General features: G+C 32.8%; 1 protein-coding gene across 1 annotated transcript in view; it reads right to left on the bottom strand.

Annotated features, from left to right (window-relative positions):
- The window catches only part of cher (filamin A protein cher), a 69,277-nt gene extending 64,687 nt beyond the window's left edge, over window positions 1–4,590 (bottom strand). The window contains exon 1 of the mRNA XM_089710094.1: window positions 4,428–4,590. The gene's annotated coding sequence lies outside the window, so the exon portion shown is untranslated. The remainder of the gene's footprint in view (window positions 1–4,427) is intronic.
- Window positions 4,591–17,660: the final 13,070 nt, after the last annotated feature.

Below are 17,660 nucleotides of genomic sequence, written 5' to 3'. Positions count from 1 at the left end.
TGAGATCCATGTAATACCAAGTCGGTTAATCTATTTAGTGTCTACTTGAAGGACCTTCTGTCTTAAGTTATTACATAAGTTATTATCATGCCAATATTAAAAATATTTAACGTTTTAAACAAATAGATCGACTTGGACATCGCATGAAAACAAAATGAATATTACAATATTATATTAGATTCTTTAGTCTCTCGCGCCTCACGCGATTGAAACTCTCGTTCCTGTTGGTCGCTGGCCCGTCGTGCTGTGTAGTGTGATACATACTAATAATCAAATCAAGCGATGTCCAAGTCGATCTATTTGTTTAAAACGTTAAATATTTTTAATATTGGCATGATAATAACTTATGTAATAACTTAAGACAGGTCCTTCAAGTAGACACTAAATAGATTAACCGACTTGGTATTACATGGATCTCACAACTTTTGACGGTAGAAAGACTGAGCTGCGAGACTTGGGTTTTTTACAGGATGTTTTTGATGGGATTTCATTTTTGAATAGAGTTATGTAAGTTAGTTATGAAGTTTATTGTGTTTATTTACATTTCAATTTACCTTTCGTTTCATGTTTCAGCAACATATTTTTAAAAATTATTTGAAAGCTTTTTATTATCAGTCACAAAATAAATTCAAAGCAAAATAATTTAAAACGTTATTTTAAAAATATTATAATACGATAAATTAGACACATAGCAAGTAAAAACAATCGATGAAATATTTTGTCTGACAATATTAGCAAGAATGAAAATCGATAAATCGTTTAATAGACCGGACTCTCAGTGGAGTTTCGTTTGCAAAAATACCGGACCTAAATCTGACTTCTGATATATATTGTATAGATCCCAGACATCCTATAGACAGATGTTGCCAACCAGTTTTGTGGTCCCCCTCTCCCCACAACGGTAATTAAATATGGCATACAAAGAAAAAATAAAAATTTCCAAAACATGCCGCGTGGGGTATCAAATGAAAGAGCTTATTGAGTAGATCACGAATATATAGCATACTATAACATTTCTTACACTTTCTCTAAGATTTTTTAGAAAATTTACGAAAATGGTCCATTTTTGAGTTAACTTTAACACGTTCGCTGCGAAACAGGGCTTGAAACACCCTGTCCGTGTCTCGTCGTTATAGCGGTAGGAAAAAACTTAAACTTCTCTGTCGTGCGGGAGGCATAACTTCCATCTGGTTCAGTGTAGGAAAGTGATATCTATATATCTGAGATGTGCTATTGATTCCTAGTTCAATGGTATACCGACCTTAATACCGGGTTTCTTAGACCTCGTGCCGCACTGAACAAATAAAAATTCTAACACAGTGCGGAACGAGGTTGCGAACACCTCGTACTACCGCGCACCTCGTACCGCACCCTAAGCTAGCTTCACGCGGTTAGTGTTGTGCAACGCATTCGAGACTATTTGTGGAACAACTTATTGAAGCTTTTACAAAGAATTAAGGACTTGAATGTGGATACAGGTACCTAATTTTCAAACTACTCGTTATAATAAATATCGTTAATAGAAACGTGAATGTGACATGTTGAGTAACTTTCTTCAAATAGGTTGATAATCATGATTACTATTAGTGTGTTTGTTCATTGAATCAACTAGCGGCAAATCCAAAACACCCGGCAATCGGTGTATGGCTCATCAAAATTTAACTCTTGCCCAAGTCAACAAGCCAACAAACAAGGCACATCATCTCTTAAAGGGATCAAAGAAGAGGAGATGTGTAGGATGTTACGAAAAACTCCGCATCTTCTTAACAAGTCGTGAGGCCGACAAAAAAAGTAAAGGAAATTCTCACAGAATGCACTGGTTGCAAACAATATTCTGGTTTGGCCTGTTTTAATAAAAAACATCCATAAGTTTGATAAATAAATACAATTAAATAAAATCGATATTTCTTTTTCCATCACTAAATTATATGAAAAACTGCTATTGTTCAGTGCGGTATGGGGTACATCAGACCCCACATTTTATTTTACCCATAGAATCTAAACTAACTAATCTAACCACGGGCGGCGGTAGATTTAGGTTAATGAACTCATTGTTAATAATAATCACGACAAAAGCCGCACACTTTGTCTTATTTGGCGCCAAAAAAAGGATTTTGGTCTCCTACGGGCGGTGGGGTTTAATATGCCTCGTGCCGCCACAATCTCTGGTATAGGACAAGGTTTAAAACGACCCGTAACGCAGTAATGGAAAGTACAGATATATCTGTGCCGCAGCGAACGTGTTAAACCACTATAGATTGAAAACTCATGAATATATTTTTTAAATTATTATTTTAAATAATTAACAATAGTCCATTGTTTACGATTCAATAGTTCGTACAGTGAAATAGTTGCATGGGGGAGTGGGGGGAGCATTCAAAGATGGCGAGTATATTTTCAAGTTTAGAAGAGGCTGATGAAGTTAAGAGGCTGATTCAAGAATGTTCTGCCATATTTTTCATTCTGTCAAACACAACGACAGTGCAGAGATAATTATTCTAAGCCCTGACACCGATATTTTTGTATTAGGCCTTTATTTCTGGCATAAACTTGAAAATATACTCGCCATCTTTGAATGCTTCCCCTACTCCCCCATGCAAATATTTCACTGTACGAACTATTGAATCGTCAACAATGGACTATTGTTAATTATTTAAAATAATAATTTAAAAAATATATTCATGAGTTTTCAATCTATAGTGGTTTAAAGTTAACTCAAAAATGGACCATTTTCGTAAATTTTCTAAAAAATCTTAGAGCAAGGGTAAGAAATGTTATAGTATGCTATATATTCGTGATCTACTCAATAAGCTCTTTCATTTGATACCCCACGCGGCATGTTTTGGAAATGTTTATTTTTTTCTTTGTATGCCATATTTACCGGGGTGCGGGGAAGGGGACCACAAAACTGGTTGGCAACATCTTTTTATAGGATGTCTGGGATCTATACAATATATATCAGAAGTCAGATTTAGGTCCGCTATTTATGCAAACGAACATCTCCTTGGAGCCTGCTCTATAAAACAATTCAAAATATTTTCGTAATGCTCAAATACAGATGGCTTGAATCAACTAACGATAAACCGATTTATTTTTGCACAACACTATTACAGCTGGACATTAGTGCAGTTTGTTAAAGAGTAATTTGATCCTTTTCCCGTTGAACTGATTGCATTTTATGATAATTTACCACAGGTAATATAATATACCTACTGTTTTACGTAGAAATTTGCTTAAATTTTTTTTAGTTTACGTTCTTAGTTAGATACTCTATAGTTTTTAGGCTGAATAAATAATTCTTGTTGATATGAATTTTCAACAATTTTAATTATGCTTTACAAGTTTACAGCAAAATATACATATATAAGTACCTAAGTAGGTACAATCAGTAGGTAATTTACGATTCTTAGATTTGTAACAACAAAAAATTCAACAGATTTATAATTTCTACAATGATTTAAGTAGATACATTTAATTTTATGTTGTAGACATAAATGTGTTTAAACATATTTAAAATCATTCAATCATCTTTTATGAGGCTCATCGTGAAACTGAAATGTATAAAATTCCACAGTTATATTCCTGACGATTAAAATAATGCTAACGGGAATTTCAAAATAAAATCTGGCGGTAATTCAAACGCTTCGTAGAAGACCACTAATCCATATTATATATTACAGCTACAGAAAATGCGAGAAAATGTACTTGAATGATATCTTATTTCAAATTTTCACACAATTAGAATTGGAATCATGTTTAAATTGTTTACACTAAATATATTGGCGAAATCACCACATTCTTTATGTCATAAATATAGCATTTGTTGATTCGTCGGTAATCATGTTTGACGCAATTTATAGGCTTTGTATTGGCTAAATGACACAGAAAATGTATCCAGGCATATGCGTGTTATTCCAGGCATCGAATTACGAACACTTATATTTCTACATCATTTTTGCCAGTATCTGTGATTTCGAAATGTTTTATCATGACTCAACGATTTCACAAGGGTCACAGATTATAAATAGATGTCAACCTACGTTCAGGAATCACGAGTCTTACATACTTTTATAAAACGGATTCCAATCCCGAAAATAGCAGATTTCGCTCCCGATTACATCATATTATGTTGACATTCCCGCCTGAGGTTGGGCCTAAAACTATATTTACAAAATCTAGCTGTCCTGCCAAGCCCAATTTAATGTATTTCTACGTTATAATCGACTCAAACACACTCGAACGATTTGTCAGGCTGACGCCTAGATTCCAAGAAATATAATAAAGCATTTGGTGAAAATCAACAAACTTAACCCGATTAATCTCCGTGTGCATTTAAAATAAATTATACATTACCCGAGTCACATTTGAACACTCACACAACACAAATTTTAGCACGAATGCTGGCTTTTTAAAAAGATTGCACTTACTTCCGATAAGTTGAAAAACCGCCGAAATTTTAAATGACGGGAAACAGAACTCGCGAAATGTTGCCAGCTATAGTTGATTGTTTCCACTGAGAGTTTAAAATTTCGAATTTTAAGTTTATTGTCCACGGAGTCTGTACTGAGCCAGAGGATATACGTGACTAAAGTTGTTTCACGTAATGTAAAATTTAGGTGCCGGTCGGAAATGTGTGATGTATTTTTGATCGCGTCATACCGTTAAGGGTCAGTTCTCACATGCTTTTGTGTGGGAATTTATTAGTGGGGTTAGCGTATCCTTTATAACTTTACACGGCCTTATTAGGAAAAGCCATCAAAATCTACCTATTCACTAAAATATGATAATGAAAGTATAACAAACAAGAAAATGAAGTAGGAACGCCTCTGTAATTTGATAGCCAATGTTAATGAATTTGAAATTTGAATGCTAAATTTTTAATAAGCTTTTCTTCTTTTTCCGTAAAATCAGTGCTCATGTACAGCAATTTCTAATCAAGCAGCCTAATATTATCATTTATCTATACATATAATAAAATCGTAGGAAAGTCAAAACTGTACATTGAATATTTTTTTAAAAGAATACATAATCCATGATCTATAATCGATATAGAAGCCAAAAATATAGTTTTTAGAATTTTTGTCTGTTTGTCTGTTTGTCTGTTTGTCTGTTTGTCTGTATGTTTGTCCGAGCTAATCTCGAAAAGTACTGCATAGATTGACTTCAAATTTTGCATGAATATTACTAACAGGTCGTGTGAGGTTTTTTTAAACATATTATCATGCTATCACCTCCGGGGGAGGAGCTGTGAACCTTTACTTTTCTTACGTATTCCGTGTACTACGACAGCGTACAATCTAAAGACTCATGTTTAAATGTTGTTTTTGAGTAAGCCATGCTATTATCTAGCTTTACACTATAAAAACTACGTCATTTACGTAATTTGGGCAGAGAAACTGTTTAAAGAATCTTAGTACTATAAAGACAAATTTGATTCAGCGCCATCTATGAGATTTCGTAAAAATCAAATCAATTTACATGTTATCACTACTGAACACAATGTTAAAAATTAATAATTTAAATATAATAATTATGTTATTTATTTATTTAACTCTTTAACCCATAATAAATCTTCCCTTCCCTATAAGGTGCGCTTATATAATTCGTGTGAATATACTACATTTTTAAAAGTGAGGGTAGATGTATATTATTTTAAGTCAAACTAGACACCATTACAGTTAATCTAATATTGATTGTGTTCATTGGTTACATTTTTAAAAATCTTCGTGTTTTAATAATTCGATCACGAGGCGGGACTCTAATACAAAAAGGTTAGTTCGTTGATAATTATTATTCCTTCATCATTTACATGTTGTTAGTAAAAATATACTTTGACTGTTAATACTTTTGTTCAGTATTTATCTGTATGATTATTGCTTGGTAATTAATATATTTTCATGTCGTATACCTAATTATAAACATAAGTGTGATGTGAAACTAGCTGGATTTATTTTTACACACTCACAGTCTTATATTTTGTGTTAATGTTAAAATAGTATTAATAGTGTAAATCATAATATTTTTTCAAAGTTAAAAATATTTCCTTTTTTCTGATGGTGTTGCCATCGAATTAAACCGCGCTGTCGTTTCGTTCACAAAAAGTCATGTTATTAGGACCGAATATGTAGCCGCCTCAACTTACGGAAACGAGAGTAACCTGCATTGTCTGTTAGTTATTGTATAGTCGAATTTAACGTTACATGGAAATTGGAATCTAAATATATGTATACCTACTTATATTAAATCTGTAGAGGTCAATTCTGCACATGAAATATATTTCCTAAATAACTATCACGAGGTGATTAGAGATCGACATCGACGTCAAAAATGTTTGTCCGTCTGTCTGTCTGTATAACCGTTATAGAAACAAAAACTACTCGACGGATTTAAACGAAACTTGGTACAATTATTTTTCATATTCGTGAGCAGAGCAGCAACTCCATTTTTAAGCTTTCGTCGCGTGTGCGTTCTTAATGCGTGTATCTTAATGGTTAAAGCTACACAGAAATCAAGTATGAAAGAAATGTTCTCCATATTATATAAAAAATATCTCCCGACATCTATGATGTCTATCTTTTAATATGGTTGAGCTTAGGAGTTCAAAGCTTTCTGATTATATTTGTCTACTAGCTGTCCCCGCGACTTCGTTCGCGTGGAATAGTGACTATGGGACCTATGACCATGGGCTCAGGGTGGGGCAACAATAAAAAATCATTTTTATTTTCATGCTCCCACTCCCGCGCCCACTCGCACTCCCACGCCATATGCCACGTTCAGTCCTAATCCCACGCCCACGCCCACTCCCCTTCACAATTAGTACCTACCATATCAAAGCCAGGGTAAGCGCCCCACCCAGCCCCACCGTGGCTACGCCCATGCTGAATTACTACTTAACATACAATTATTGAGTAAATACGTACGTCGTACAACCATACTGTACTGTTGTACTACCATAAATAATTAAAAGAATTGTTATTAAAATTTCTTACTAAACTGAGCTAAAAAACTTACGTACCAAATTATTAAAAAAAATCAAGAAATGAAATGCCTAACCAAAATAGTTACTACATATTATTGTAATTAAAAATTATGATTAGTATATAATATCGAAAATCAAAAAAGAAATGCCTAACTAATTCTACGTAAAATTTCTTTTAAATTATGTCATATTATTTTTTAGGAACCAGGGGGGGGGAGAGGAGCAAATTCTATTTCCTTCCTTTCTTAAACGGATGTTTTTAATAATCTATGGTGTAGCCAGTAGCCACTGATCAGCTTAATCGATACTCAGTTTTTATCAAATCCAGAAACAAATCCAAATTAGATCTTTCCTGTCTCACGCACGTAACTAAAGGCTGAAGAGAGAGAGAGCACGTAACTAAACCGTTGAGACGAAGAAAAGTGTATAGAAAAAGGAATAAATAATTTCATAAACTTCCCGACGATCTTTAAAAATAAATTATAACTTTCATTTTTTTCATTCCCACGTTTACCCCTATGTAGGTATAATAAGTGGATGAACCAATTTTGATACACTTTATCTAAGAACCAGCGTCGGAAAATATTCTGCCTAACAAAAAAAACCGCATCTAATTCGGTTTACCTGTTAGCCAGCTACGGTGCCATAGACAGACACACACACACACACACAGAAATACATAGCGGTCAAACACATAACACCAGTCTTTTTGCGTCGGGGGTTAAAAATATAATACGACATAATTTAAAGGACATTTTATGTGGAAAATTTACCTATACACCAGGGTAGATAATTTTTGAAACAAAAAAAAATCGCAGTAGGATGAAACCCATTAGAAAAGGATATGATAAAAATGTAAGGAAAAATAAATTACGGTCAATCGGAGTTCGGGAAGTGCGAGGGGGGGAGCTTTTAAGAGAAAAAAATGGTTTCTCTCGATTTCTCGATAATAATAACACCTGCTAATTTTTTTCTACATATTTTAATTGTACAGACATCACTTTTCCACAATTTTATTATATGTATTGATGATGATGATTGAGATTATAACACTCTTAGTCCGTTTTAACTTAATTTTTATTCACCCGCATCAGTGCCACCTAAAAAATCTTTATATATCGAAATTCGAGCAAAGTTAAGAAAATGACAAATAAGAGTTCTCAAGGATCGTTAGAGATAAGAGGCTTACTATTGACCGAAAACAACATGTGTTATGCCGAACCTGAAACCGCTTCACAACGAGAATTGCGGCTCACAGCTGACCGCGAACGGCATGTACTATCCTGTGAGACCGAAACCTTCACTGAGAGGGTATATATAACGTCTCACAGCTGATCGCAAATGGCATATTGTACTATCCCGTGAGACCGAAACCCTCACTGAGAGGGAATTACGTCTCACAGCTGATCACGATCGTCATATTTTATCTCGAGAATTCTGAAACTTTTACTCAATATGAAGACCGTTTGACAAATAATAGGGTGCACCATAATATTATTCGATCTCTCGAAGATGAACATGAGCATAAGCAATGACTAGAGTAGGGACGCGAATATTACCATTATTTGAGACAAGAACGATTAATAAGTTTGTTTAATGAAAGATTAAGAATTGAAACTATTGGTCTCTTTAAACGGACGAATAGCGAGAGGCCCGTCTTACTGCAGACAGATTTCGACATAGTCTTAATGACTTAGAGGTAAACATAGAAGATCAATCTACAAATTCGGTGGTGTGGTCCGACAAAATAATATAAAAGTGGGTTTGCTTATAACCTCACAATTGATTACAGATCATCTTCTGTATAGGCGATATTAACGTAGTATGTTCTTTTTGTAATGCTTTAAAGTGGAGTAAGGAGTCGGCTTTCGTTTGAAGATACGCCGGAACCTTTGAAATCACTACTTTTAAGTTTTAGAGGAACATGTGCAATCTAAACAGTTCTTAGACAATATTAGCTCTTATAGTATTGCGTTTTAAATGATCCTTTGGTGCTCAACAATTATCAGATGCTCCTTTCATTCTTACTTTTAAGATACAAGGTCAAGTTTATCATTTGATAGGATCCCTTTTGCCTGAAGGCCAACCTAAGTTTCTTTAAATATATTTTGTATTCGACTACGACGAATAATCGAATACAAGAAATCAATATTTCTCGAATTTAAAACTGAACTCATTTCACAATTTTAGAACATGTTAATTCATCAGGTTAATCCTGTTTCAATTCAATTCAATTCATCAGGTCAATGTAATAATATATGCGTTTTAAATCGACATTAGAAGCTTTTCCTCAAGATGGTGATATTAATATAAAATTGGTATTAATGCCGATAGACGGAAGTCTATCAGCACTCAGGAATTCCCTGAGCGTGTTATAACGCCCAGGCCACAGTATTACAATTTTTCCTACAGTAGGGCGACGAATGTATTTTCGCATAGCAACGGAGGGGAACTCGTGGGGGGTAAAGTGACGCGGGCCACGTACCACAAACATGTTTAGTTTGTGGTACCGAGCGCGAAAGAAAGTCATCGTGTTTTTAGTAAAGTTACTATCTAAACTACTTAACGTAATTTATTACTTATTCTATAATGGCGCGCTCAAACTGTTAATCTACATTTAATTTAGATTATTATTTTAATTACTAAGAAATGTAGAATTTAAATCACATTCATTCATGTTTTCCTCAGATATTCGATGTCTATGATTTTCGATGATTTTAAGATTTTCTTATCAGAGTATTCAATTTTAATGTAGTTAAATTTTATAAGAGACAATTAAGAACATTCAAAAATAAAGTGTCACGTATTTTTTTTAAACGACGAATGACGAAAAACGACCGAATCGCGGACGAAGTCGCGGGCAACAGCTAGTCAATATTTAAAAAGCTTCACCAAGTTTTCCTTAGCCATACTTAGAAATGTCTCAAAAGCTTACGAATCTACAGTTATATCTTACTATAAGTAAGTAAATAAATAATTTCCTCTGACATTATAAGCTAAGTTAAATGCTTAGTTGAGCGACTTTACATAGAGTTTTAAATTAATTGGAATATGTATAGGTATTTCTCTATCTCTGCTTTATATTTTCTAATACGTTTTAAAACTAAATACCTAGGTATATTGTTAAGAAGGACACAACCCTATAAATATAATAATCCTGTAGGCTGATGCGTTAAGGCAACGAGAAATTAAACATAGAGAAATTAAACGTTATAGAATTATATTATGTAAGTAGTCATAATAAAATATTATATTTAAATGATTTAATTTTTAAAATTGAATTATTTTAACAAGAAATTATAAAACTGAAGTTATGCATGTAGAACGAACAACCTGAATATTATTCAATACTAGCGGTCCGCCCCGGCTTCGCCCGTGGTACATATTTCGCAATAAAAAGTAGCCTATGTCCTTTCTCGGGTATCAAAATATCTCCATACAAAATCTCATGCAAATTGGTTCAGTAGTTTAGGCGTCATTGAGTAACAGACAGACAGACAGAGTTACTTTCGCATTTATAATATTAGTATGGATTACGCAGGGTCTGCATGTGGTTAGAAGAAAAGCTTAATTCGATCAAGATTTTCTTTAGTGCTGATTTCTGAAGTACGTATTATAGGTACGTTTATTTTTTAACTATTTCTGCTCTCCGATATACGAAAATGTTTATTATATTTATGTCGTCTTTATACTTCCTTTTTATGCCCGGTAGGATATAATTAAATGTTCAAGTTCATCGTGATTAAATTTAAGTGTTTTTAGATACCCAATTCAGCTTATTCAGTTCCTAGGCATTTCCAAATGTAATGCAGTCAGCAGTGGATAGGATATCTGGATATCATAGTTTTCATTGATGATTTTCGTGCATTGCAAAATAATGAAATAGAAAAATTTGGCAGTTTTTCTTCGACTGCGGTTAAAAAGTATTAAAAATAAACTAGTTTTTATTTTTATTACTATTGTTATTTTATACAATAGTTTGTAACGTAAGAATTATATTTCTGTGTTGTCTAATAGTTTTGTAATAAGACAATATTATGATATAAATCGCGGCCAGAAAGCTTTTATTTTACATTTAAATTCGGTAGTATAAATACAATTAGCCTTTTGGTTTATTTAAAAATGCCCATTGAGTACTCTGTGTGAAATAAATATCCGATGAAGCGTGGGTGCAGGGTTGCCAGATCCCAGTTGCCACCTGTATTTTTAATAAAATAATGTGTAGTATTTTCGTCTTAAGTACCGTCCACTTTATATTATTTCATTAGTTGTTAGTGACAAGATACGCGCGTTATTGTGATTAAATTATCTTATATTTAAACTAAACTGTGTATCTTATTTGATCGTGTGTGTTATTCAGGAACATATTTTAGTTTTCTAATATGAGAATTAGGAAAATGTTATGTAGTAGGTAGTAGCACAGACTAATAATAATATACTACAATCAAAATAGAATGTGTGTCATTATGTCACACAATAAGGACCGTGTTCACCACTGGTATTTAAAAATTGTCAATAAAACTATACCTATCTTCTGTCCATTGAAGTACCTATATTTAAAGTTACTCTTTAAGTTAGCAACCCTATCTGTGAAACATGTTGAGTGGGTATTAATTAAACAATATTCTGCTTAATACATTACACATTTCAACATCAGATCACTTAAGTAGGTTAAAAGTTTATTTCTGTGTTCATCCTTTGAAAGAAAAGGGATTCGCGATAATTGAAAATTGACGTATTTGTAGTAAAATGTAGGTACCTATACAAAAATAAGCAGATCAATTATATTTCTAGATAACTAACTGTGGCCCGCGGGCTCCGCTCCTGTTGGTCTTAGCGTGATGATATACCTATATCGAGGAAGCCTAATACTCTTATAGCCTTCCTCGAAATGGGCTATCACAGAAATATTTTTCAAATCGGACCAGTAGCGATAGAGTAGGTCCTATGTCTAGTTCCTAAAATTAACGCGTTCAAACATCTATCTCTTCAGCTCTATAATATTAAGTATAGATAACATAAAAATTTAACAATTATCATTGCCGGCTCTAAGGTAGCTCTAGGAGCGATTGCTCTATAGGCGCCAAATCGTCAAGGGCGCCAAAAATACGTTAGGTGCGCGAAACTCAAAAGATAACACCTAATTATTTCAGCAGATATGTCTTATTCATATAGATATTAATTTCATTGATAAATAGCAGAAAATTCATTAAAATCGCCTCGCTCAAAAATCGCCATTACAAAAAGCTCTAGCTAAGCTGTCCACTTCATAATTTTATGACAAAATATTTTAAACCGAAAGTGGGAGCCTTCACTTGAATATACAGTATCACAAAGACGAAAAGCAAGAAATGGCTAAATATTTTGATGGATTTTGATGGAATACCAGTAAAATCAATACTTTTACAATTAATTGTATACGTAGTATATTATTATTAGTCTGTGCTAATACCTAGCTAATATAAAGATGAAGAATTTGTTAGAACGTGCGCGTGCTGCATAACTTATGAACTATAACTGGACAAACCTGAAATTACAATTTCAGGTTCAATGAAAGAGGAGGTCAAATGAAAAACAAGAGAAGCTGGGGTAAAAAATAAAGTAAGTACATACCTAACTACAATTTTTTGTCGTGTTTTATTTCACTAACCGTTTATTTATTTGCTTTTTATAAAACAGTTACAGTAAACTATACCTGTTTTATTATTGGACTTTGCTTAACATTTCTAATTATGTATAATTTTAAGCGTTGCGAACATTGTAAAAAGCAATAAATTATGTTATGTGGTGTTGTTCTAAAATTATGAAACGTTTTGCTTGCAGGCGATGCGAGTCGCTAGGATTTTGTATTTAAATAAGTAGTTATTATATAATTATTTAATTAATATAATATAATACGTTCCTACTAAACTTCATAAACGTAAAACTGTACTATAATATCTACATATTATCAGCCTACTAATATCATAAATGTTAAAGTTAGTTAAGATGGATGTTTGTTCCTCTCTCACGAAAAAAACTGCTAGACTGATTTCATCAGAATAGCATATTTGTTTTGACCTAAAATAACTGCACATTTTATATCCGAAATAATGCCAAAATAAAAATTCTGAGCATATTAATTATTGTGATTAGATCATTGTTTGTAAAAATGACATCTATTGTAGCTATATCGAACTACAATGCAAATTGTTTATGTTAATTGACAGTTGAAACATGGCTGTCATGGATACATAGAAATATATATACACTTTTAAAAACATAGATGGCAGATTTGTAAATATTTATTATAATTTCTAAAGAATTTATTGATAAGTTTACTTTTCCCATATTCGATATTATAATAATTATAGTTGAGCCAATTTAATAGGCAACATTTGACGTCTATCAATTTTATCTTCATAGGGTGGTAACCTGCTTAAGGTGATTGCAACGATCTGTTCCCAGCCAATATCCCGCTAGATGGCGCTGAATTCTACATTTCTAGTTTATTTGAGTTTTCGCGTAATTGGAATAGTCATCAAACCTAGGAATAGTCATGGCGGTTACTGAATATTATATTTTATTGAAATATGTTATATCATTGCCTTAAAATCCACCCAATTCGGTAAAATTATGCGTTTTAACATCTGTCATTGCATACAGGGTCGTTTACACACACAGACGTATACAAAAATGATAAAGATTTAACTCTAGATGGCGTGAATGTAAAGCGCGTCACACACGGTGAAGATACTACCTATAATATTTTATCTAATCTAGTAATATTTTATATTACAGTATCTTAAGGTATCCGGTATCAGCGTTCTGACCATCATTTTTCTTTTTTCGCTGTAGAACCGCCATCCTGTTACAAATGGCCCACAAAGGAGAATGACCACGGGTGGTATCGGTAAAATTTTAGTTGTGCCACGTATTCGTTATATTGTTAATTCCTATTTGTATTTATAATGATCATATGTATCAATATTAAGTCTTAATTAAACCGGATAAATTGAAATAATAGTAAAAGTAAAAGTTTTTCTTTTGAAACATGTATGAACTTTCGCATTAGTAGGAAGTAGGATTGTTATAAAAATAAAAGTTATATTTGTTGGCGTAAACTATTTTATTGTAATTTTGGGAAATAAATAATGTCAAAATTGATTACCTACAATAAAACGCAGTTTTATTTTATTACCTACATTACACTATTGTTTTTTTTTTATCAAAACATGTATTTGAAGTAGCAAATATGATATTATGCTGATCCAAGCATTTTCACTCAAAACTAATATCACTAATGATTTGTAAAAGTAAATTTTTTCAAAATACATTTCATAACCAACAAGTAAGAATAATTATTCATACAACAACAAATCAAAAACACTATTTACTATGGAAAAAAAACCAGGAAGGTGAAAAACATATTTACGATTTCGATGCACTCGACTTTTAGTAAAATAATAGGTAAAAATATTATTATGGTTTTGATCACAGACATATCTGTGGTTTTGATATTAGCTACTAGTATCAGAAAGCTGCGTGTTCAATGCACGTCGGGGTCCCACAACTGTGGAGGAAGGAAGGTAGAATACCTCCATCGAATAAGTGAAGTTTCTCGACATACTCGATTTGCCGGCCGGCCTCAATGAAGATTGTCCGAAAGTTGTATATGTGCTCTGTAACGAAAAAATTTCGCTAGCGCGATTCAGAGTGAGGTGTCGTACAATATACCTAATGAAGTTTTTCATCTTTTTATTTTACTGCAAATACAAAATAAAAATTAAACAATGGTAATGTAAATTCTAAACAAACTACTACCAAAATACAATTAGAACAAAAATCATTTGACTTGTTTATTTCACCCAGAGGCCAGAGGCGGCTCGTGACAAAATTGTATAGGTGTTCACTTGAAATAAAACAACGAAAATACAATAGCGTTCGGGATGATTTATTACAAAAAAATGAGCACCACATTTTATAAATGTCTATAACACTAAAAATTACAAAGTACAGGCTATTTCAAAACGAATTCAATGACTAGGTATCAATAATTAGTAAATCACCGAATTTGCATTCGCGAGCGTAGGTATCCATAGTGTTTGTCACTGACGGTCACTGACCTCTATAACTTATAGTTATAGAGGTCAGTGGTGTTTGTTGTGTAAACATGTATGTATTTGACTAGTTAGTAGCATATTATATTCTGAATTTCTGATCCATGCCTATTCACTCAAAACTAATAACACTAATGATTTGTAACAGTAAATTATTTCAATAGGTAGGTATTTGAACATTTCCCAACAAGACGTAAGAATAATTATTCGTAGGTATACAAGATACAATAACAAATCTAATACACTATTTATTATTTTATTATTTACTAGCGGTCCGCCCCGGCTTCGCCCGTGGTACATGTTTACGTTTTCTCTCCATAAGAAGTAATAGCTAGAGAGCTAGCGCAAAGCTACCTGTATGTATTTGACCAGACCTGGATTTTTGTGTGTTGATTCCCCTATACCTACTATACATGAGATGAGGAGTCACTAAGCCCAGAGTGGTGGACGGGGCGCGCGCTTAGGTAAGACAGGTGGAAATTTTTGGCGAACTTTGAAACCATTTGACCACGTCTGCCATTTTGATATTTGAAAATAGATTATTATTACTATCGGAAAATAACAATGGCAGACCATTATCACGCGGATAACATTCTGGCAGACACTTATGAAAGTGCTGAAAAAAATACAATTTTGAAAGTATTTGACCAGATCTGCCATTCATATATTTTATTTATTAGGGTCTTAAAAACTTATTTTCGAAACGGCAGACATTTTCATTGCGTACAGACTTCAGCAGACAACAAAACTTTACAGACTTCAGCAGTCAACAAGACTTAGCTTCTACATGGTCAGATGTATATATGTATTACGTTCCCTGACCTTACATCAATGATTTACTTTATTAATGTTTTTATGGTCATTTACATTTAATTCTGAAAACTATGGAATAAAATTTATAAATTTGATGATACAAAACTAAATATACATTTGTAAAGAATCTCAAATATAAAGTTGTGTTGCAAATAACAAATCATCATTTAAATATTTAGTTTATTTCTTTATTTAAGAAACAATTAACAATTACAAAACAACATAAAAAAACACGCATGCATTTATTGAAATGTTCATTCATCATCACTATCGTATGGCGTTGTGTGACTCGTCTTCATAATCCATTGAATCGGATTCTGTAAAAGTAAAACGTAAATTATATAATAAAAGAAATGAGTCATTATAAACTTACCTAGTAAGGCAATGCCTTTGATGTCGCACGATGCCGCCGCGCCGCCAGTGTAGGTACTTCTGCTGCTACATGAAAATATGCTAGGGTTGCAACAAATGGGAAATAAAACAATTGTGATTATTACTATTATGATGTAATCATTTATTCATATTATGTACATTCAAAACAATTGCTATTATTAAATCTGATGTAATTATTTTTTCATAAATATATAATTATTATTAATTACATAATATATTGCACTGTGAAATATTTACGTATCACTTTATTTTTGATGTTCTTAATTGTCTTTTATAAAATTTAAGTGACGCATTCGCATTGGGATCAACAATCCGATAAGAAAAGAATGGAGACAACATATACATAGCTTTGATTTCAATTCTACAGATACAAAATATACAATCTATCTAAAATGATACAACGGATGTTTCCTGCGTTTTCTCGTCAAAATACCGAAACAACGTAATTATTGTATAGTAGTTGGGCGTGAAAGTAAAAAAACAAATGAAAAGTGTTTTCCATATGATTATTTATTAAATTTACGCGATTAAGAATAATTTCAACGATACAATTTAGTAACCGAGAATTCAGAGGATTAAAGAAAATACCTGCCTGATCATTTTATCAAACTCTAAAAGAATTATGGTTATTTCGCATCACTCGGTTTATTAGTTTGGTAATAATTATTAAAGGTAGTTACAACCCTAGCCATTGAGTCGAACGGTAGGCAACACAATATCGACTTTGTGCGGGTACATATGGTACATTTCTTCTTGCTGTGAAGCGTAATTATTATTATTAAGATTTTTTAGGCTATTTTGAATCAGCTGTTCTAATTTAATTCTAGAAATTTATTAAAACGTGATTTTTTTAAAAGTATATTATGAGTTTATAAATACCTCAACCAATAGTTATTGTGTCCTATCCTCATTTCTTTATATCTTGGTAGTTAACTAAAGTGTTAAATTTACATAACCTCAACAACAACATTTACACTGCCACTGCACTAAAACTAAACTAACTAGCTCTCTAGCTATAAGAACCATCCTCGTACTTCAAGGGATATAATAAAAAAAGAATTATCGAAATCGGTTCAGCCGTTCTCGAGTTATGCGCTTACCAACACATTTTGCGATTCATTTTTATATATAAGACTAGCGGTCCGCCCCGGCTTCGCCCGTGGTACATGTTTACGTTTTCTCTACATAAGAACCATCCTCGTACTTCAAGGAATATAATAAAAAAAGAATTATCGAAATCGGTTCAGCCGTTCTCGAGTTATGCGCTTACCAACACATTTTGCGATTCATTTATATATATATACTAGCGGTCCGCCCCGGCTTCGCCCGTGGTACATAATATTTACGTTTTCTCTACATAAAAACCATCCTCGTAC

The sequence above is a fragment of the Colias philodice genome, chromosome 24 (assembly GCF_061535455.1).
Source record: "Colias philodice isolate Cphi_HAF_F1 chromosome 24, ilColPhil1 Martin Lab GWU primary, whole genome shotgun sequence".
NCBI lineage: Eukaryota > Metazoa > Arthropoda > Insecta > Lepidoptera > Pieridae > Colias > Colias philodice.
This window is presented reverse-complemented; position numbering and strand designations above follow the sequence as displayed.